At 38.6% G+C, this 24,809-nt stretch overlaps 1 long non-coding RNA gene across 1 annotated transcript; it reads left to right on the top strand.

The window, feature by feature from the left end:
• Window positions 1–17,609: 17,609 nt before the first annotated feature.
• Window positions 17,610–20,944, top strand: LOC133611228 (uncharacterized). The gene is made up of 3 exons (XR_009815960.2): window positions 17,610–17,638; window positions 17,744–17,819; window positions 20,036–20,944. It is a non-coding gene; the product is annotated as an uncharacterized lncRNA (long non-coding RNA).
• The last annotated feature ends 3,865 nt before the right edge of the window (window positions 20,945–24,809 follow it).

Consider the following 24,809-nt stretch of genomic DNA (forward strand, 5'->3'; position numbering starts at 1 on the left):
ACTGCAAAAACAACACCAAGCTGGATGGCACTGGGAAAGGCCAAGATAGCAATTGGCAATAAACCAGAAACATGGAAGTCGTCAGGCGTGGAGAGCCAAGGAGTGGAATCGCCCAGTGCCATCCAGCTGCCAAAGTGCTGCTTAAGTAAGACCAGGGTAAATTGGATTTTTTTTTTACTCTGCTTGATTTAAAAATAAAACTGTTACTGACTACCACAAATTATTTTCTTGATTTATTTTAGTGTTTTCTAAAAGCCAGAAAACCTTTTAAACATTTTAAATGACTATAGTTCTGTGTGACATCATATATATATATATATATATATATATATATATATATATATATATATATATATATATATATATATATATATATATATATATATATATATACAGGTAAAAGCCAGTAAATTAGAATATTTTGAAAAACTTGATTTATTTCAGTAATTGCATTCAAAAGGTGTAACTTGTACATTATATTTATTCATTGCACACAGACTGATGCATTCAAATGTTTATTTCATTTAATTTTGATGATTTGAAGTGGCAACAAATGAAAATCCAAAATTCCGTGTGTCACAAAATTAGAATATTACTTAAGGCTAATACAAAAAAGGGATTTTTAGAAATGTTGGCCAACTGAAAAGTATGAAAATGAAAAATATGAGCATGTACAATACTCAATACTTGGTTGGAGCTCCTTTTGCCTCAATTACTGCGTTAATGCGGCGTGGCATGGAGTCGATGAGTTTCTGGCACTGCTCAGGTGTTATGAGAGCCCAGGTTGCTCTGATAGTGGCCTTCAACTCTTCTGCGTTTTTGGGTCTGGCATTCTGCATCTTCCTTTTCACAATACCCCACAGATTTTGTATGGGGCTAAGGTCAGGGGAGTTGGCGGGCCAATTTAGAACAGAAATACCATGGTCCGTAAACCAGGCACGGGTAGATTTTGCGCTGTGTGCAGGCGCCAAGTCCTGTTGGAACTTGAAATCTCCATCTCCATAGAGCAGGTCAGCAGCAGGAAGCATGAAGTGCTCTAAAACTTGCTGGTAGACGGCTGCGTTGACCCTGGATCTCAGGAAACAGAGTGGACCGACACCAGCAGATGACATGGCACCCCAAACCATCACTGATGGTGGAAACTTTACACTAGACTTCAGGCAACGTGGATCCTGTGCCTCTCCTGTCTTCCTCCAGACTCTGGGACCTCGATTTCCAAAGGAAATGCAAAATTTGCTTTCGTCAGAAAACATGACTTTGGACCACTCAGCAGCAGTTCAGCTCTTTTTTTCCTTAGCCCAGGTGAGACGCTTTTCGCGCTGTTTCTTGGTCAACAGTGGCTTGACACGAGGTATGCGGCAGTTGAAACCCATGTCTTTCAAGCGTCTCTTGGTGGTGGATCTTGAAGCACTGACTCCAGCAGCTGTCCACTCCTTCTGAATCTCCCCCACATTTTTGAATGGTTTTTTTTTCACAATCTTGACCAGGGCGCGGTGATCCCTATCGCTTGTACACTTTTTCTGACCACAGTTTTTCCTTCCCTTTGCCTCTCCATTAATGTGTTTGGACACAGAGCTCTGAGAACAGCCAGCCTCTTCAGCAATAACCTTTTGTGCCTTTCCCTCCTTGTGCAATGTGTCGATGGTTGCCTTTTGGACAGCTGTCAAATCTGAAGTCTTCCCCATGTTTGTGTCGGCTTCAGAACTGGACTGAGAGACCATTTAAAGCCCTTTGCAGGTGTTTTGAGTTAAGCAGCTGATTCGTTTGTGGCACCAGGTGTCTTCAAAATTTAACCCTTACACAATATTCTAATTTTGTGACACACGGAATTTTGGATTTTCATTTGTTGCCACTTCAAATCATCAAAATTAAATGAAATAAACATTTGAATGCATCAGTCTGTGTGCAATGAATAAATATAATGTACAAGTTACACCTTTTGAATGCAATTACTGAAATAAATAAAGTTTTTCAAAATATTCTAATTTACTGGCTTTTACCTGTATATATATATATATATATATATATATATATATATATATATATATATGTATGTGTGGGGAAAAAAATCACAAGACTATTTCATCTCTACAGGCCTGTTTCATGAGGGGGGTACCCTCAATCGTATATATATATATATATATATATATATATATATATATATATATATATGCTTTTTTTCTACAAAATTCAACAACGGAATGAACATCTCTAAGTTTGGTGATTCCATAATTTTTTGCCAGAGGTTGTATGTAAAAAGGCACAGGTGCTTTCAAGGAATTCTATTCTGGGGGTGTCTGTTCGCCATGCGAGCTCCTTATCTTGAAATTCCATCGATGCTCCACGAGCCACACTTACATCTCTGCCATCATCCATTAAAAGCATAACTAATTTTCCTTTCAATTTCCGCCGCTCTCTTAAGAATCTAAAAGGATGATAGATAATGGATGAAGGGAAAGCCACTATTTTTAACCTTGCTCAAGCCATTAATCCGCTTTATACCCGCAAAGGTAGTAAAGGAGACAATGAATTAGTCATTAAAGTAGAGGTCAGTTTATTAAAATTCCTGATTGAACTGTAAAAAAAAAAAAGAAGAAAAAAAAACACTTATCTCCGGCTGCAAACGGAAGAATCTGCAAAACCACACAGTTGGAGGGGTCTCGAGACTTTGTGGAAAAAAGTGCAGTTGACATAGGCAGGAAGTCATCGCTTGATGTAATTTGACTACAAGTACAGCTTCCTGCTTAAAGATAGTATTATGTAAGTGCATGAGAGTTTAGTAAGTGTACATGTGATGAAAAAAACATCCGTTCCTCATTTGAACAACACTAAACTCTTCCAAATGAAGGAAAAGCCCTAATAAGTGGCATAATCATACAGTGGAACCTCAAATTACTAACACCCTATATTCCGAACTTTTTGGTTTACGAACCTTTACATCATGCAAAATACACCTCTGTTTGCAAATCATGTATTTGCGTACGAACGCTTCATTCATTCATTCATTCATTTTGCATGCCGCTTTAAGCCAGCGATGGCTGCCATTTTTGCCCATGTTGAAGAGTTTCGACGGCGAGCAGCACGTTTATTTCGCCATTTGTTGAAGCCTTCGCTGTATCAGCATGTCTTAGAGATCACTTTGTGTCATACTTGCCAACCCTCCCGGATTTTCCGGGAGACACCCGAAATTCAGCGCCTCTCCCGAAAACCTCCCGGGACAAATTTTCTCCCGAAAATCTCCCGAAATTCAGGGCGGACCTGAGTGACGTGTCGACAGCCTGTTTTCACGTCTGCTTTCCCACAATATAAACAGCGTGCCTGCCCAATCACGTTACAACTGTAGAATGATCGAGGGCGAGTTCTTGGTTTCTTATGTGGGTTTATTGTTAGGCAGTTTCATTAACGTCCTCCCAGCGCGGTAACAACACACAACAACAGCAGTCACGTTTTCGTCTACCGTAAAGCAGTTCGTCTGCCGTAAACAGCAATGTTGTGACACTCTTAAACAGGACAATACTGCCATCTACCGTACATGCATATGTGACAATAACATCTAGGGCTTTTAGAGAGTGCAGTGCACAACAAGGAGACGAAGCAGAATGCATCATCAGAGAGGGTGTTCAGCATGGTTAGAAAAATAGTGACAGAGAATAGAACAAGGATGGACAATTCAACCCTTAACTCAACAATGAGTAGGTGAGTGTTATGTGTGTGTAATATGTGTAAATAAATGAACACTGAAATTCAAGTATTTCTCTTATTTATATATATATATATATATATATATATATATATATATATATATATATATATATATATATATATATATATATATAATAATATATATATATATATATATATGTATATATATATATATATATATATATATATATATATATATATATATATATATATATATATATATATATATATATATATATATAATAATATATATATATATATATATATGTATATATATATATATATATATATATATATATATATATATATATATATATATATATATATATATATATATAGCTAGAATTCAGTGAAAGTCAAGTATTTCTTATATATATATATGAAATACTTGAAGTATTTCTTTTATATATATATATATATATATATATATATATATATATATATATATGGGGCGTCACGGTGGAAGAGGGGTTAGTGCATCTGCCTCACAATACGAAGGTCCTGAGTAGTCTTGGGTTCAAAACCGGGCTCGGGATCTTTCTGTGTGGAGTTTGCATGTTCTCCCCGTGACTGCGTGGGTTCCCTCCGGGTACTCCGGCTTCCTCCCACCTCCAAAGACATGCACCTGGGGATAGGTTGATTGGCAACACTAAATTGGCCCTAGTGTGTGAATGTGAGTGTGAATGTTGTCTGTCTATCTGTGTTGGCCCTGCGATGAGGTGGCGACTTGTCTAGGGTGTACCCCGCCTTCCGCCCGATTGTAGCTGAGATAGGCTCCAGCGCCCCCCGCGACCCCAAAAGGGAATAAGCGGTAGAAAATGGATGGATGGATGGATATATATATATATATATATATATATATATGAAATACTTGACTCCTCCCCTCTTAATCACGCCCCCAACCACGCCCCCCCCACTCCCGAAATCGGAGGTCTCAAGGTTGGCAAGTATGCTTTGTGTGATCAGAAAAATGTGATAATGTGTCCACAGTCTTGCTAAATAACTTCGGGTTGCGAGACCAGTGTTTTTCAACCACTAGTGTGCCGTGAGATACAGTCTGGTGTGCCATGGGAGATTATCTAATTTCACCTATTTGGCTTAAAAATATTTTTTGCAAACCAGTAATTATAATCCGCAAATAATGTGCCATTGTTTAGTGTCTGTGCTGTCTGACTTACCACGTTATACTCTTCCATATCAGTAGGTGGCAGCAGGTAGCTAATTGCTTTGTAGATATCGGAAACAGCGGGAGGCAGCGTGCAGGTAAAAAGGTGTCTAATGCTTAAACCAAAAATAAACAAAAGGTGAGTGTCCCTAAGAAAAAGCATTGAAGCTTAGGGAAGGTTATGCAGAACGAAACTAAAACTGAACTGGCTACAAAGTAAACAAAAACAGAATGCTGGACGACAGCAAAGACTTACTGCGGAGCAAAGACGGCGTCCACAAAGTACATCCGAACATGACTTGACAATCAACAATGTCCCCACAAGGAAGGATAAAAACAACTTAAATATGCTTGATTGCTAAAACAAAGCAGGTGTGGGGAATAGCGGTCAAGGAAGACATGAAACCGCTACAGGAAATTACCAAAAAAAGAGAAAAAGCCACCAAATTAGGAGCGCAAGACAAGAACTAAAACACTACACACAGGAAAACAGCAAAAAAAACCCTCAAAATAAGTCACGAAGATGTGACAGGTAGTGACAGTACATCTACTTTGAGACAAGAGCTATAGTGATGCATGCTTGGTTATGGTTTAAAGTCATATCCAACAATTGCGACAACGACTTTTTATTGTCAATATCGGCTGCTGAGTTTAACTTTTTAATGATTTCTGCTGGTGGTGTGTCTCCGCATTTTTTCAGTGAAAAAAAACGTGCCTTGGCTCAAAAAAGGTTGAACAACACTGTGCTAGACAACCGCTTGGAGCTAGCATTTTAGCTAGTTAGCCTCCAGCTTGTGGTCCCTTTGATTTGAGGATTTTATCAGCAAAGGGAGATTTGTACCACAGCAATTGTAATTGTGATGACACCGAAAAATAAACTCCCAGAGTTTTTAAAAATGCCACAAATATTCGCATTTACAGTTTTTTATTGTAGCAACATGGTGGTTTACGTTTTGGAGTGTGTTGATTTTAATCTTGCTGTGATATTGTTTTGTTGCGCCATTACCCCCTTGTTATGTTGGTTTGAGATATATGTATATATATATATATATATATATATATATATATATATATATATATATATATATATATATATATATATATATATATATATATATATATATATATATATATATATATATATAAGGTTATCCAAAAAATAGTGCTCGATACCGTAGTAGAGCGCAATATATGTATGTGTGGGGAAAAAAAATCACAAGACTATTTCATCTCTACAGGCCTGTTTCATGAGGGGGGGGGGTACCCTCAATCGTCAGGAGATTTTAATGGGAGCATTCGCATACCATGGTTTATATAGGGCACAGAGTGGGTGGGTACAGAGTGGGTGGGTACAGGCTGGCCTAGGGGCGTGGTGATTGGCTCATGTGTTACCTAGGAGGTGTTTCCGTCTATGGCGGCATGTTGTTACAATTTCGCTGCGCTTGTTGAGGGATGACAGGTCTGGACGGTAAATAATAAACAGTTTCTCTTTCAAGCATAGGTTGCATCTTTTATTACCACTATTGTAAGGTGTGCTGGATGCAAGAATTTGCCATGTTATTGAATATTCAACATTATTGTCTTTGAGGTCCCAAATGTGTTTGCTGAGCTCTGTGGTATTTCGCAGGTTTTTGTTCCTGAAAGAAGCCTTGTGGTTGTTCCATCTGGTTTTGAATTCACCCTCGGTTAATCCTACATATGTGTCGGATGTGTTAATGTCCTTGCGTATTACCTTAGATTGGTAGACAACTGATGTTTGTAAGCACCCCCCGTTGAGAGGGCAATCAGGTTTCTTTCGACAGTTACATGCTTTGTTGGTTTTGGAGTCGTTCTGACTGGGGGTCTACAGCTCATTTGCAATTGTTTTGTTGTGGTTTGAGATGATTTGTCGTATATTGTTCATGCAGCTGTAGCTCAATTTGATGTTGTTCTTGTTGAATACTTTTCTTAGGTTGTCTTTGGGAAAGTGTTTGTCAATCAGATCTCTACAGGCCTGTAGAGATGAAATAGTCTTGTGATTTTTTTTCCCCACACATACATATATATATATATATATATATATATATATATATATACAGTATATATATATATATATATATACAAAGTTCTAAAGCTTAGTGATATATAGAATAGAATAGATGAGAAAGTACTTTATTGATCCCTGGGGGGAATTAAGCAAATATCAGATATATCAGATTGTAGGTGGGTTTATTTTGTACCCTTCGAGTTCATATTTCACTGTTTATATATATATATATATATATATACATATATATTTGTATATAATTATATATGCGTGTGTGTGTGTGTGGTACGCTAAGGCAAATTAATTTCCTATTTTTTAGATGATTAATTAAGTCTATCCATGTATCCATCTACAATATGAAAGAGATTCATGTCTATATGAGTAAAATAGAATCATCACCATCACTTTATGTTTCCCCTGCTTGAATGGTGGAGGTGTGCACGAGTGCGACGTGACTGTGAAAACTGAGAGCAGGCTTTTGAAGCTGACCGACCAAGAAGACTATACATCACAGAGGAAGACAGGCCGGAGTGGCTGTAAATCTTCATGTTTTGTCTATGGCACGACAACTGAGCGCTGCGTATAGGGAAAAAACTCACAGCGGCCACGCCAGGTGCTTTGGGACACGCACGGTCTCCCGGCCTTGACTGTCACTGTGGCGTGCTTCGTGTTCCAAATACAGCCTCAACCCTATTTAGACTTAGACAAACTTTATTGATCCACAAGGGAAATAGTTCCACACAGTAGCTCAGTTACAAAGGATGGAAAAGCTAATGCAGGTATAAAGTAGAAATGGACCATAGTAGCAATATAAATATAACATGTATGTAATATTTACATATTTTGTATACAGTATATAATATATACTGATATATTATATCATTATATTATATTATATTTTTCTATAATATATACAATATATAATAAATCCCAATTACCATGTACAGGGCAGCATAAAGTAGAGAGTAGATCCAGCAGAAAATATACATTATAAACAAAGAGAGGTAGCTAACATGTTAGGTGTTAACAGATATCATCTATTGCTGTATGGCGAGTGATTATACAGCTGGATGGAGTGCGGAATGAAGGAGTTCTTGAATCGAACACTGTGGGAACGAAGCTGAAGGAGCCTGTTGGAGTATGAGCTCCGCTGTCCCTCGATAGTCTGGTGGAGTGGGTGGGCAGGATTGTCCATGACGGCGAGCAGTTTGTCCAGTGTCCTCCTGTCCCTCACTGACAATAGTTTGGCCGGCTTTCCGGATCAGTTTGTCAATCCGGTTTGAGTCCCTTTTGCTGGTGCTGCTCCCCCAACAAACCACTGCAAAGTACAGGGCACTGGCCACAATAGACGGAAAAATGATCTCCAACAGCTTGCTGCACACATTAAAAAAGAGTCTGCTCATGCCCTTTTTGTATGCAGCTTTGCTGCTGTCCTTCCAGTCCAGTCTGCTGTTCAAGTGGACTCCCAGGTACTTGTACTGCTCCACTACTGCCACCTCCCGGCCCTGGATGTTAATGGGCTCCACAGGGGTCATTTTATTTTTTAAAGGCCTCCTAGTATGAAAGTGTACTTTTTAATGGCGATGTAGGAGAAATATTTGTCCCTGGAGTGGGCTTTGTACCGAGGATGTCGTTGTGGCTTGTGCAGCCCTTTGAGACACTTGTGATTTAGGGCTATATAAATAAAGATTGATTGATTGATTGAGTCTGTTAATCAGTCGCCGTAGAAATTTGCGATATTGCAATTGCACCAATTCACCCAAATTCAACCAATCCCAGCGAATCACGCGCAACCTTGCAATTGTGTCCGATGCCCACAACTTCTTTGCATATTTTGTGGTCAATTAGCGTTTTTTTCGCCGCTCAAATTTGCACATGCCAACCGTATACACAAGACTTATTTATTTCCTGTGTAAACGCAGCAGGAACAACAACATGTAACAATATATCAACTCTTTATTGTTCAGAATCGGAATCAGAATCAGAATACCTTTATTGTCATTGCATGGAAACAACGAAATTGAACAACAATCCAGCTCTGTCAAAACGTGGACTTTGGGGTTGTTGTGTTTTCCCAGAATGCAAAGGAAAGTTGGCGTGGGCAAGGCGTGAATGTAAGTACATATTTATTTATAACACTAACAAACTACAAAAAAAGGAAGAAAACAAAAGGCGTGCACAATGGCGGAGAACAAACTTGACTAATGAAACCAAAAGACTAGCACAAAGGCAATTAACTATGAACACGAAACAAAAACACTTACTGTGGCATGGCATGAAGCATGAACTATAATAAACAGGAATCTCATGGGTAGCAGAGGTAGTATGGATGGATAGGATAATGTCACCAGGACGTTCAGCAGAAACTGACAGGCTTAAATAGCAGTGACATGATTAGTGACAGGTGTGCGAGTGCAAAGCGTGAGACAGGTGCGTGACATGACAAGTGAAAACTAATGGGTTGCTAATGTGACAAAACAAACAAGAGTGCACAAAGAGTCCAAAAACAAAACCGAACATGACTAAAACGGAAACATGATCAACAGACATGACAAGCTCAGTGCTTTTAAAACTGTCATGATTGGTGGTCCGGATCATGTTTTTGTTATGTTCTGTTAGTTTTGGACTCTTTTAGGTCCTGTTTGACACCTGAGTTTGCTTTAGTTACCATATTTACTTATGATGTTCACCTGCCTCTGGTGTTCGCGACGCGCACCTGCTGCTAATCAGAGGACTATTTAAGCCTGCCTTTGCCAGTCAGTCGTCCTGGCGTCATTAGTTGTTTGCCTCATGCCTGGACTACGTAAGCCTAAGTAGTTTCATGCTACAGTTTCGTATTGGTTTCATGCCACAGTTTCGTGTTTGTTCTATGCCACAGTTAATGCTAGTTGTTTCATGCCACAGTTTCGTGTTTGTTTCATGCCACAGTTTCGTGAGGTTCATGTCTATAGTTTCATGTCCTAGGTTTGTTGCCATAGCTTCCGCGTGCGATAGGCACGTTTGCCTGCGGGTTGTTTTCTGTTTTGTACCTCGTTGATTATTTCTTAAAATTAAATCATGTTCCTACCTGCAAATCATGTCCAGAGTCGTCCGTTTGCCTTCCTGGGAGAACAATCCTGCAGTAAGCGAAAAGCATGTCGTGACAAAAACAACCTACATAATATACCCCAAAACAACAAAAAATAATAAAAAATCAGCACAATTGTTGTCCTCCAGCATAGCTCAGACATACTTCCTGTTCCTTTCGACAGCGCTAAACCTTCTTGGTAATGTAGTGTATAAACATGTACTTCCATGTAATGTATTTATATATTTATTGAACCTTTATGTATCCATGGTAAAACATTTAAGAATATATTTTTGTTAACAATGCTGACCTAAGAAAGAGGCAACATTTACATGTTAGAGATGTTGAAGTGTGATAACAATCTCTCATTTACCAACTAAAATTAGCGCTATAGCTTGCTGTCATGTCAACGGTTCACAAATGCTCTTAACATTCAGGGGTAAATGTGTTGGAACATAAAGTAATGTTTACACTTTTCAAGTGTTAAACATACACTGAGAATGTCAGCAAATTTGGGAAAACAGAGCAGACAGCAGACAATAAACCTTTTGTACACTTCTCTGGGTTTCTGGTCTGGCATCTTTCTCCTCGCACTCGACAGTGTAGGGAGGTTTGCGAGCTCACTTCGCTTCGACGGAGGTATTTCACCCTTCCCCACTACCTGGCCGATAATTTGAACGCTTCTTGATTGACGTGAAGGCGCAAAACCAAGGAGGGAGAAGAAGTGTTTGAATCGAGCCTTAGAGCTCCAAAGTTCTTTAAAAAATAACTAAAGGACTTCTTGTCGGAAAGGCCAGATTCAGTTTTTCTTATTTTGCCTTTTTATTTATATGAAATTACATTTTTATACTAATACTTAAGCAATTTTTTTTTAAAGACCTTAAAAAGTCGCAATTATAGTTCAAACACCAGAATATAGATGGACAACTCTAGCGAGCTAGATGTCGTCAAGCTGATTATTTTTAATTCTCATGGTAATAAGGGACAAAGTGTGTCCCTTTTCAGTTCAATATGGGCATGTACTTTTGTTTATAAATACGGGATGATTCCGTTTTTTTTAAGGGACTGCTGGAAACCCTACTCACACTGTCAGACAGGCTCGCAAAATGGCATTCTCAAAGTAAAACTTACTCAAAGTATTTTTGAACTATATAAATTCCAGTATCAAGCCACATTTTTGACAACACACTTTAAATATGTTATTGTGGGCGCTCTTTTGAATGATAATAAAAAAGTATAATACAGTGGAACCTAATTTTACGAACTAAATCGACAAAATTAAGTACAATTAATTGGTACATTTGTAAAACTAAAAGTTTGTAGAGTGAAGCAGAGTTACCTGTAATGTAAACATCGTAAAAATTGATAATTGGTTCTCGCCTCACACTTTGAAGACACTCCTGTGTGTGTGTGTGTGTATATATATATATATATATATATAAATTGAGCTACAGCTGCATGAACAATATACGACAAATCATCTCAAACCACAACAAAACAATTGCAAATGAGCCGTCGACCCCCAGACAGAGCGACTCCAAAACCAACAAAGGATGTAACTGTCGAAAGAAACCTGATTGCCCTCTCAACGGGGGGTGCTTACAAACATCAGTTGTCTACCAATCTAAGGTAATACGCAAGGACATTAACACATCCGACACATATGTAGGATTAACCGAGGGAGAATTCAAAACCAGATGGAACAATCACAAGGCTTCTTTCAGGAACAAAAACCTGCGAAATAGCACAGAACTCAGCAAACACATTTGGGACCTCAAAGACAATAATGTTGAATATTCAATAACATGGCAAATTCTTGCATCCAGCACACCTTACAATAGTGGTAATAAAAGATGCAACCTATGCTTGAAAGAGAAACTGTTTATTATTTACCGTCCAGACCTGTCATCCCTCAACAAGCGCAGCGAAATTGTAACAACATGCCGCCATAGACGGAAACACCTCCTAGGTAACACATGAGCCAATCACCACGCCCCTAGGCCAGCCTGTACCCACCCACTCTGTGCCCTATACAAACCATGGTATGCGAATGCTCCCATTAAAATCTCCTGATGATTGAGGGTACCCCCCCTCATGAAACAGGCCTGTAGAGATGAAATAGTCTTGTGATTTTTTTCCCACACATTCATATATATATATATATATATATATATATATATATATATATATATATATATATATATATATATATATATATATATATATATATATATATATATATATATATATATATATATATATACATATACACACTCATATATATATATAGGCTTCACGGTGGCAGAGGGGTTAGTGCATCTGCCTCAAAATACGAAGGTCCTGAGTAGTCTTGGGTTCAATCCCGGGCTCGGGATCTTTCTGTGTGGAGTTTGCATGTTCTCCCCGTGACTGCGTGGGTTCCCTCCGGGTACTCCGGCTTCCTCCCACTTCCAAAGACATGCACCTGGGGATAAGTTGATTGGCAACACTAAATTGGCCCTAGTGTGTGGATGTGAGTGTGAATGTTGTCTGTCTATCTGTGTTGGCCCTGCGATGAGGTGGCGACTTGTCCAGGGTGTACACCGCCTTCCGCCCGATTGTAGCTGAGATAGGCTCCAGCGCCCCCCGTGACCCCCAAAGGGAATAAGCGGTAGAAAATGGATGGATGGGCACTCATATATATATATATATATATATATATATATATATACACACACACACATATATATATATATATATATGTGTATATATATATACATATATATATGTATATGTATATATATATATACATATATATATATATATATATATATATATATATATATATATATATATATATATATATATATATATATGTGTTGAAAGATATTTTAGAACCTTAGTATTAAAGGTCTCCTGACCCGATATTGATATTGGATATCAGTCCGATATCAGCAACAAAACAAGTATAGGGTGATATCAGCTTGCTTCTCAAATTTCCGATATAAGTGCTCCAGCCAGTTAGTTTCCAAATGTTCTCCAATAAGCACACACGTTGGATCTTTCCTTATATTTTAGTGAGGTAATTTACAAAACTTAAACATGGCAGGCTGCAGGCTACTAAAAGCTAGCAGCTACTCAACAACTAAGCACACAATAGCATGCAAGCTAGACATGCTTCGTCGAACAAAATTGCATTTTAGAACATGACATTTGTTAAAATAAACAAGTATTAAATAGTATAGTCAGGCTGAAGGAATCATATATAAAAAAGTATCCAGTAACAAACGTGTCCGCATCATTCAACTTATTGTGTAGTAAGCAGTTAGCTTGATGAAACCTCTTCTCACATTCTACGCCACAAAATAATTGTATGATTGTGTAGTGATTTTAATGCCACATGTATCAACTATACCAGACAAGTTATTAATGTGTACAAGTGTTGCAATCCTTTGACTAGTTTTTTTGCGTAATGACGCATGCTAACAGCAATATAAACACACCTCCTTGGTGAATGTAATAATAGCTCGAGGACGGACAACATGACAGCTATAACATTATTCCCAGGCCGCAGTTAAAAGCAGCTATTTGGAACATCCATCATCACAGTCTGACAATGTGGTCTTTAAATACCACGCCCAGTCAGTCCTTCAATTTGGAGCTGACCCTCGCCAGTTATGTCCAAGAGGAATATCACGACAGGAAAGAAGGTAGACGTGTCTCCGTCCTGGCTGCTGATAACTGCAGCTACGGATAGTTGACGTACTCACTCGGACGTTTTTTTTGATTGATTGATTGAAACTTTTATTAGTAGATTGCACAGTACAGTATATATTCCGCACAATTGACCACTAAATGGTAACACCTGAATAAGTTGTTCAACTTGTTTAAGTCCACGTTAATCAATTCATGGTTCACCTTTCTCAAGCGGTTCAAACAATTCCAAAGTCAAAATGCATCCTTGCCAACGTTAATCGGTTGCTAGCATGCTAACATTAACACGTTAGCATCCTAACTTTTTAGCTAGTTTTGTAAGTATACACCTCACTGCAAAAGCTGAAATCTAAGTAAAATGAAATATCTCAAATAAGGGTGATGTTTGCTTATTTTCTGTTTGATAAGATAATTCTTCTCACTAAGCAGATTTTATGTTAGAGTGTTTTACTTGTTTTAAGGCTTTTGGTCCTAAATGATCTCAGTAAGATATTACAGCTTGTTGCTGAGATTTTATGACCTATATTGAGAAAAACATGCTTGAAACTAGAATATCAACTGTTGCAAAGCTGTGTCATCAACACTCACAAGTATAAAACTACTTTTTTAAAGTAATAATTTCTTACTTCAAGCATTAAAAAAAAAAATCATAATGCCGAGCGCATATCATTATGTCAAGATAATGGCACTAGCATTTACTTAATTTAAGAACATTTTTCAACATATTGAGCAAAAAAGTCTCTTTTTTTTCTACCAAGAAAAGTGCACTTGTTATTAGTGAGAATATACTTATTTTAAGGTGTTTTTGGGTTCATTGAGGTTAGCTCATTTTACTTGTTTTGGAAAGTCTTGACAAGCCGAATTTTCTTGTTCTATTGGCAGATAATTTTGCTTAGTTCAAATAAAACACCGCTAATTTTTATTTTTATTTTTCTTGTTTTTGAACACTGACTTTTTGCAGTGCAAATATATTGTTGCTTGACGCATGCTAACTGGTAGCATTTGTTGTTTTTGTTTCGATCATTTCACAGGTATTTAAGGATTCAAGCAGGGCTGCCAAGTTTCAGAAATAGACGAGAATGAGACTTTAAAGTCATGAATATATATATATATATTTTTTATTAATTTTATTTTTTTTACATAGATTTGGCCTATTTTAACGTAAATGTATACCTTTGGACCGGGGGTAAGCTACCCGCGGCTCTAGAGCCACACGCGGCTCTTGAGCGGCGCCTTGGTGGCTTCATAGAGCTTTTTAAAAAATGTATGAAAAAGGCAAAAAAAAAAATGGGGTGACAAATATATATTTTTTTGTAATATGGTTTCTGTAGGAGGACAAACACGACACAAACCTTCCTAATTCTTAGAAAGCCCACAGTTTAATATGGTTGTGTTTCTGCTACACTGATGAGAGTATTTCAGGGGCCCTTGAACTCACCGTTGTGTGGACTGTGACTCAACAGTTTGTTTACATGTACAACTATCTCAGACCCTGCCACAGAAATGTGTTTTATGCCACTCCTTCTTTGTCTCATTTTGTCCACCAAATGTTTTATACTGTGGGTGAATGCACAAAGGTGAGCTTTGTAGATATAATTGACTTGTTATGGAGTGCTAATCAGGCATGATTGCAAGTTAATCGATGCTAGCATGCTATTTAGGCTAGCTGTACGTACATATTGCATCATTATGCCTCGTTTGTAGGTATATTCGAGCTCATTTAATTTCCTTTACTTATGTTAGTTTACATTTGCATGTCTCATGACGCATTATCTGTATGTAAGATTGGCTGCATTTTTGATAGTTGTTAGTGTGCCGTGGGTTATACTTGTATCGCACTTTTCTACCTTCAAGGTACTCAAAGCGCTTTGACACTATTTCCACATTCACCCATTCACACACACATTCATTCACACACTGATGGCGGGAGCTGCCATGCAAGGCCCTCACCACGGCCCATTAGGAGCAAGGGTGAAGTGTCTTGCTCAAGGACACAACGGACGTGACGAGGTTGGTAGAAGGTGGGGATTGAACCAGGAACCCTCAGGTTGCTGGCACGGCCACTCTCCCAACTGCGCCCCCCCCCCGTTTCCTGTCGTTCCGTCTGCACCCTGGAAGAACAATCCCGTTACACCCCCACCTCTACTACTTACAGTGTAAACACTTTGTAGGGCGCAACATACACATTTAGCTTCATGGAAAAAAAACGACTTACTGCCATCTAATGTCTTGGAAGTGCAACTGAATTGCAAATGAAACTCGGAAAACAAGATACAAGAACTGGACAACACAGTTATCGTATTCAGCTCATTTCTAAATGGTACATTAAAACATTGAATTATATTATCAAACATTTAAAATACACCAAAGTACCAAAAATTGGTACTGATATCGATTCCCAGGTACCGGGAATGAGTCGTCAAATGTAAAGGGTACCAATTCCTACTCCCTTGGAGAGGTAACTAACTATTGTATTATATTTGTTCATGAGGAAAATGCAGTTCTGTCATGTTACGTTTTTTTTTGTGCCTTTATTTTGAAAAGCCCACTCTTATTCTGTTATTTCCTTTATTGCTGATGCTTGACTTCCTGCTGCCGTTCCGTCTGACATCAACAGCATTAGTGATGGGTTGATGAGGCGTCATGAAGCGTTTCGACACATTGCAAAACTGTATTGATACTGTGTCGATACTGTGTCACTAAATACTGACATCTGCTGGACATTAAAAATCCCTACAGGCAACCTATGGACCGACTCAACTGACACTGATTTTATGACCTAGTACAGTGGTTCTCAAATGGGGGTACGCGAACCCCTGGGGGTACTTGAAGGTATGCCAAGGGGTACGTGAGATTTTTAAAAAATATTCTAAAAATAGCAACAATTCAAAAATCCTTTATAAATATATTTATTGAATAATACTTCAACAAAATATGAATGTAAGTTCATAAACTCAGTGAAGCACAAGCTCAGGTTTGTCACTAAAATGTCTGTCAAAAAGAAGTGTGAAAAGAAATGCAACAATGCAATATTCAGTGTTGACAGCTAGATTTTTTGTGGACATGTTCCATAAATATTGATGTTAAAGATTTTTTTTTTGTGAAGAAATGTTTAGAATTAAGTTGATGAATCCAGATGGATCTCTAATACAATCCCCAAAGAGGGCACTTTAAGTTGATGATTACTTCTATGTGTAGAAATCTTTATTTATAATTGAATCACTTGTTTATTTTTCAACAAGTTTTTAGTTATTTTTATATCTTTTTTTCCAAATAGTTCAAGAAAGACCACTACAAATGAGCAATATTTTGCACTGTTATACAATTTAATAAATCAGAAACTGATGACATAGTGCTGTATTTTACTTCTTGATCTTTTTTTTTTCAACCAAAAATGCTTTGCTCTGATTAGGGGGTACTTGAATTAAAACAAAAATCACAGGGGGTACATTGCTGAAAAAAGGTTGAGAACCACTGACCTAGTATATACAATAATATAAACCAAGTCATTGTATTTCATTTAGGATTATTTCATAACTTCATTTAAATAAAAATATATTTTTTGTCTTTTTTAGACACAGTCAATAAATAATGTGAACATGTATCATAACATGGAAATCTAAGAGAACGTGTTGTGAATGAGGATGCTTGTGGACCTGGAAATTATTATTTAATTTTTTTTACACATTTTTATTAAAAAAAAAACAGTTTTTCCAACGTATTCAATTTTAGACGCTTTCTCTTCTTAGTTATTATTTCTCCGGCTGTAGAAAAGACCCGCTCACAGAGCACAGAGGAGGCGGGAGTGCGACACAGTTGGCGTATCGGTCACGTGACCAAAACAGCTCATGATCGGTCACGTGACTTTCTAAAAGCGGTACGCGCACCGACACAGGGTTTCGCTCTTTGAGCTCGACGCATGCGCCGATGCATCGGTGTTGCCGGACCCATCACTAAACAGCATACTGACTTTACTCCAGGACTGGTAAAATATGCTGACAAAGATATATTTGTCATATTCTGTCTGAACATTTGTGAGAGGTTATTTTATTGTGCCTCGTGTTTGTGTTGTTTATATGTCACATTTAAGGAGAGTCACTACGAGCTCTGTGTGGAAGCTAGGCTAACAAGCTGAGCAAACTTAGCGTCCTTGGAATCGGAAGGAGGTAGGAGGAGACTAATGGTTTCATTTAGGGATGTCTAATAATGGCTTTTTGCCGATATCCGATATTTCGATATTGTCCAAATCTGAATTGCCAATACCGATATCAACCGATATCAACCGATACCGATATCAACCGATACCGATATATACAGTCGTGGAATTAACACATTATTATGCCTAATTTGGACAACCAGGTATGGTGAAGATAAGGTACCTTTTTAAAAAATTTATAAAATAAAAAAAGATAAATACATTTGAAAAAAAATCTTGAATAAAAAAGAAAGTAAAACAATATAAAAACAGTTACATAGAAACTAGTAATTAATGAAAATGAGTAAAATTAACTGTTAAAGGTTAGTACTATAGAGATGCGCGGTTTGCGGACACAACCGCGGAGTCCGCGGATTATCCGCGGATCGGGCGGATGAAATTAAAAACAATAAGATTTTATCCGCTCGCGGGTCGGGTCGGGCGGATTAATTAGATATTTTTTTAATTTTTTTATTTTTTTTGCGGGTGGCAGTTAAACCAATTCGGAAATATATATACATAGTTAAATGTTGTTACCCACATACGAAAAACGAGCAGGCACCTGCTGCATATGCCACAACAGAAGAAAAAAAAAGAAAAGAGATGGACACTTTTACGGAGCGGAGAAGGGACGCCTCGCCGGGGTCCGGGACCGAGGCCCCTTCCCCCGAGAGGGCCCCACCGGGAGCCGTAGCTGAGGCGATCCGCGAGAAGGGCCCGACGCACGTCCAGGGTCACTACCGCGCCCACCGCACCGACACCCCGCCTCGTCCGCTTTCGCAGTGCGCTCACGAAAGGGGTGGGGCTCACCCTGGTTGATATAGAGAGCAGGACGGTGGCCATGGAATTTCATTTAAGGTTCGTGATAAACCATCAAACTCATTCGTTAAAAGGACTCTATAGTAATATAAAGCAAATTTTTCTGGACATTATCATGCAAGAAAAGTTTATTTTTGGGATCGCGATCACCGCGTAATGATTTTTAAAGGTTGCATTACATTATTAACTGTCCCATGTGATCAGCCAGTGCGATTGGAAGTCCATGCTCAATTATTGCCTCCGTAAATAAAACTTCGGCATTTATCACATCCAAAGAATCTGTTTGGGCGACGAAAAACGTTGAAAGTTTTCCACTTGTATCGCTAGCAACGGCATTAGACTTGTGTTTTTTTGTCCCAACGTGGTCTTTTACATCGCTAATTCCTCCGTGTCCGATCGAAAAATCTTGTCTGCACAAGGTGCAATTCACGTAGTTTTCACCCTTTTTTTAATTTTTTTATTAATATTAGATATATAACAACGGGTGGATGGCGGGCGGGTGCAGTTCTGATCAAACGTTACATCGGGTGGATGGCGGATGGTTGACGACTTTCTGACGCGGTTGCGGATGAAATAAATTGCCTATCCGCGCATCTCTAGTGGACCAGCAGCACGCACAATCATGTGTGCTTACGGACTGTATCACTACAGACTGTATTGATATATATTGATATATAATGTAGGAACCAGAATATTAATAACAGAAAGAAACAACCCTTTTGTGTGAATGAGTGTAAATGGGGGAGGGAGGCTTTTTGGGTTGGTGCACTAATTGTAAGTATCTTGTGTTTTTTATGTTGATTTAAAAAAGAAAAAAAACAAAACAAAAAAAAACCCGATACCGATAATTTCGGATATTACATTTTAAAGCATTTAATATCGGCAGGCCAATATTATCGGACAACTGTAGTTTAATTTCATTTAAAACAAACGAGAAAATGTCATTAGTTTTATTTACTAAAAAAAGATTTGTTTATAAGTTTAAAAATGTAAACATGATTTATGCATTGTTTGTGGAAATATGGTACGATGGCATTTGTATTTTCTGTCCATCTTCATAGTTTTCACGGTGTCAAAATTGTGAGGAAAAGAGGAGAGAATTAAAGTTGCACCAGTCGAAGCTCTCTGCATCTTGTGTCTTTAATCCAAGTGGGCCGCTACACATTGTAATAATATGCTGATTATTTTTAATGTAAGTAGTTTATTTGATGGTTGTATCAGGTTGAATCTAAGAGTCTGGACTGGGCAGCGTCATTTTTTTATGAGAAATACCCGATTCATCTTCATACTTCACGCTCACCATTCTGTAAAATTACACCGCGCTCACTTCTCTTTGATTTGCAAGGCTCTAATGTGCCATCATTTCAGGAATTTCTACCTAACGACCCAAACCCCGAGTGCTCTCCCGCTCCGAGCCGAGGGCCCCGCTGAGCCAATGAGCGTGGACAAAACGGCACTCGATTGCCAGGGTTTAGCGGCAATGATCCTGGAATAACAAGGAGCATATTGTACCATCGGCGGCCAGGCTTCCAGGCAGAGCTCAACGACGGCGTTAACGACGTTCTAACGACCTGGCGGAGCAGGTTGGCCGTGGGGACGGGGTGTGGGTGTGGGGGATGCAGTCACAAATGAGGAGCGTTCTATGCTGGAGGAACACAGTTTGCATCAGTGATTCTCAAACTGGGCACCATCTAGAGGTACGCTAAAGAATCACTTGAATAACGTGACGTGTTTAATTATATTCAAACACAGTGTTACTGTTTAAACTATGTGTAATGTTACAGTGGCAAAAAAACAATAAATATACTTGTTAAATAGAACCTCTGACTTGTTTTAATGAACACATAGGCCTACTACGCTAGTGTATTTTAATGTTGGTCATAGGGTTGTACAGTATACCAGTCTTAGTATAGTACCGCGATACTAATAAATCATACCGCCTCTGAAAAGTACCGCCCCCTTTGTCGTCGTCACCTCGTTTCATTGCTGGTTTTACGAGCAGAGGGGCATGTTCGGAAGCGCACAATCACAGAGTACTTACAAGCAGACAGTGTATGGACAGAAAAGGGAGAATGGACGCATTTTTGCTTAAAATCTAGCGATACAGGTGAAGTTATAACATTGAAACGCCCTCAGGAAGAGGTTTCTTTAAGACATGGCTAGCTAGCTAGCGGCTAACGTCCAGCCGCAGTGTTTTAGCTACTTCTAAATCACTAATCCTCGCCTCCATGGCGATAAATAAAGTACGTTTTTTCCAAGTATCATCCCTGCAGGACGAGGAATAGCTAAACATGCTTCACTACACACCGTCAAAATGTAAACAAACGCCATTGGTGGATCTACACCTGACATCCACTGCAATGATACCAAGTACAAGAGCGTATCTAGTCGATACTACTATGATTACGTCAACATTTTTTGGCATCACATGATCGTCTTTCGTTTTTTTTAAATGTATATTATGTTTATAAACTCAGTAAATACGTCCCTGGACACATGAGGACTTTGAATATGACCAATGTATGATCCTGTAACGACTTGGTATCGGATTGATACCCAAATTTGTGGTACCAACCTACTCAGTGGCCTAGTGGTTAGAGTGTCCGCCCTGAGATCGGTAAGTTGTGAGTTCAAACCCTGGCCGAGTCATACCAAAGACTATAAAAATGGGACCCATTACCTCCTAGCTTGGCACTCAGCATCAAGGGTTGGAATTGGGGGTTAAATCACCAAAAATTATTCCCGGGCGCGGCCACCGCTGCTGCCCACTGCTGCCCTCGCCTCCCAGGGGGTGATCAAGGGTGATGGGTCAAATGCAGAGAATAATTTCGCCACACCTAGTGTGTGTGTGACAATCATTGGTACTTTAACTTTAACTTTATCATCCAAAACCAATGTAAAGTATCCAAATAACAGAAGAATAAGTGATTATTACATTTTAACAGAAGTGTAGATAGAACATGTTAAAAGAGAAAGTAAGCAGATATTAACAGTAAATGAACAAGTAGATGAATAATTAATTTTCTACCATTTGTCCTTAATAGTTTTGACAAACTAATAGAATGGAAAATGACACAAAATGTTACTGCAAATGTCAGCAGACTCTATATCACCTTCCGATCTAGTTGTCGATTTTAAGTTTTAAATATTTTTTTGTGGGTTTTTTTGTTAGTGTTGAGCCTTTTTTTACGGCAAACCCACAAAATATGCAATATTTCCCCCCCAAAAATACTTCAAAATGGAATATTTAATTTCAAGTAATTTGAGCTTTAAATAGGTTAATAATTCATAACAACATTGATTTTGATTCATTATTATTTTTTGAGCAATGACACTTTTAAAGAAAAAAACATGACAGCTTTGTGTTATTAGAGACAACATTGCAACTTTTTCTCGTTACATTTCACCTGTTTGCTCTTTTAATCCACTTTTATGATAGAAATTTTAGAATTAAAGGCCTACTGAAATGCAATTTTCTTATTTAAACGGGGATAGCAGGTCCATTCTATGTGTCATACTTGATCATTTCGCGATATTGCCATATTTTTGCTGAAAGGATTTAGTAAAGAACATCGACGATAAAGTTTGCAACTTTTGGTCGCTGATAAAAAAGCCTTGCCTGTACCGGAAGTAGCAGACGATATGCGCGTGACGTCACAGGTTGTGGAGCTCCTCACATCAGCACATTGTTTACAATCATAGCCACCAGCAGCGAGAGCGATTCGGACCGAGAAAGCGACGATTTCCCCATTAATTTGAGCGAGGATGAAAGATTTGTGGATGAGGAAAGTGAGAATGAAGGACTAGAGGGCACTGGGAGCGATTCAGATAGGGAAGATGCTGTGAGAGGCGGGTGGGACCTGATATTCAGCTGGGAATGACTAAAACAGTAAATAAACACAAGACATATATATACTCTCTTAGCCACAACACAACCAGGCTTATATTTAATATGCCACAAATTAATCCCGCATAACAAACACCTCCCCCCACCCGTCCATATAACCCGCCAATACAACTCAAACACCTGCACAACACACTCAATCCCACAGCCCAAAGTACTGTTCACCTCCCCAAAGTTCATACAGCACATATATTTCCCCAAAGTCCCCAAAGTTACGTACGTGACATGCACATAGCGGCACGCGCGTACGGGCAAGCGATCAAATGTTTGGAAGCTGCAGCTGCATGCGTACTCACGGTACCGCGTCTGCACATCCAACTCAAAGTCCTCCTGGTAAGAGTCTCTGTTGTCCCAGTTCTCCACAGGCCAATGGTAAAGCGTGACTGTCATTTTTCGGGAATGTAAACAATGAAACACCGGCTGTGTTATCCGGCACATTAGTCAGGGGGTGCATTCTATGGCGGGGGTGCGTTATCCGGCACAACACCTGCCGCAATACACCGCTTCCCACCTACAGCTTTCTTCTTTGCTGTCTCAATTGTTCATTGAACAAATTGCAAAAGATTCACCAACACAGATGTCCAGAATACTGTGGAATTTTGCGATGAAAACAGACGACTTAATCGCTGGCCACCATGCTGTCCCAAAATGTCCTCTACAATCCGTGACGTCACGCGCAGGCGTCATCATACCGAGACGTTTTCAGCAGGATATTTCGCGCAAAATTTAAAATTGCACTTTAGTAAGCTAACCCGGCCGTATTGGCATGTGTTGCAATGTTAAGATTTCATCATTGATATATAAACTATCAGACTGCGTGGTCGGTAGTAGTGGGTTTCAGAAGGCCTTTTAGAATGTGCCGCCGGCCGTTACGAACTGAGCGGCGGGCTGCAAATGGCCCCCGGGGGCCACACTTGAGAAACCTCTGCACTATAGGTGGGTGGTATTAGTCACACAGGTGTAAGAAAGACAAGTTGTCTTGTGTGTGCACTATTTTATTTAATTATAAACTTTGCATAAGAAACATATGTTTAATGTACCCTTAGATTTTTTGTTAAAATAAAGACAATAATGCAATTTTTTGTGCTCCCCTTTATTTAGAAAAGTACCGAAAAGTATCAAAATCATTTTAGTACCGGTACGTGTACCAATATGTTGGTATCGGGACAACACTAGTTGGTCACTATGATGGTACTTGGAGAGCCAAGTCTTTTTAAGGTGGTACTTGGTGAAAAAAGTTGAAGAACCACTGGTTTAGATTGTTTTCTTCAATCAAAATAATTATCTCGTGACCAACTAAAAAAGAAAAATTGGCATTGTTTATATTGTGTCTGAATGAAGAACACCAAGAATACTTATGAAGTACATGTCTATAATCCGCTTGCATATAAGTCATTATCGCTCTAGTACTATTATTGTTACCACACGTTCCTGTCAATATTTTGAGTGGAGCACGCATTACTTAGCACGACTCCATGCATAAAGCGCTTTGACACTCGCACTAATTGCGTGTGATTTTTTTTTAAATTTTTATCAAGCATGGAAAAAAAAAAAAAAAATCAATTTCTGGCAATTTCCGCTGTCAAGACACCTCATCAACCCTGTCCCTGCCAGATGCTGGTGACAACTGAAAAAGAAGAAAAAAAAGAAAAAAGAAATAAAGTTCAGGTTTTGATGGTGTCAGGATATGACAGGCACCAAAACAAAGGGAAGCCATTGCGTGTTTGTTTTACACAAGCGCTTTAACCACAACATACGACATCTGTCACCGAGACGCGTCTGTGATGTGTGTCAGAATTGGAGCAAATGCTGATGTATGCATAACAATGTACTCAAATGCATGCATACGTACGTGTGGGAGTAAATGGAGATATACACTCACATTGTAATGAACTCTGCTATAAGAGTGGAAAGAAACCGGTAAAACGGATTCTTTTTTTTATTTATGCTTTTTAATATTTTGGTGATTAATATCAAAATATTTGTGCTGCTCAAGCTGAGTTACAGAAAAAAAAAAATGTTGGGTGCACGGTAAATATCAGGTGGATAATTATCAAGCATTAAGATGTCATACCAATAAATACAGTAGGATAAAAAAATATATCTTATAAATACATTTTATAAAACGTTGTGCTGTAGGTGGGTTAGGGTGAGCAAATTTGATTGATTGATTGAAACTTTTATTAGTAGATTGCACAGTGAAGTACATATTCCGTACAATTGACCACTAAATGGTAA

This window comes from Nerophis lumbriciformis, linkage group LG08 (assembly GCF_033978685.3).
Source record: "Nerophis lumbriciformis linkage group LG08, RoL_Nlum_v2.1, whole genome shotgun sequence".
Taxonomy (NCBI): Eukaryota; Metazoa; Chordata; class Actinopteri; order Syngnathiformes; family Syngnathidae; genus Nerophis; species Nerophis lumbriciformis.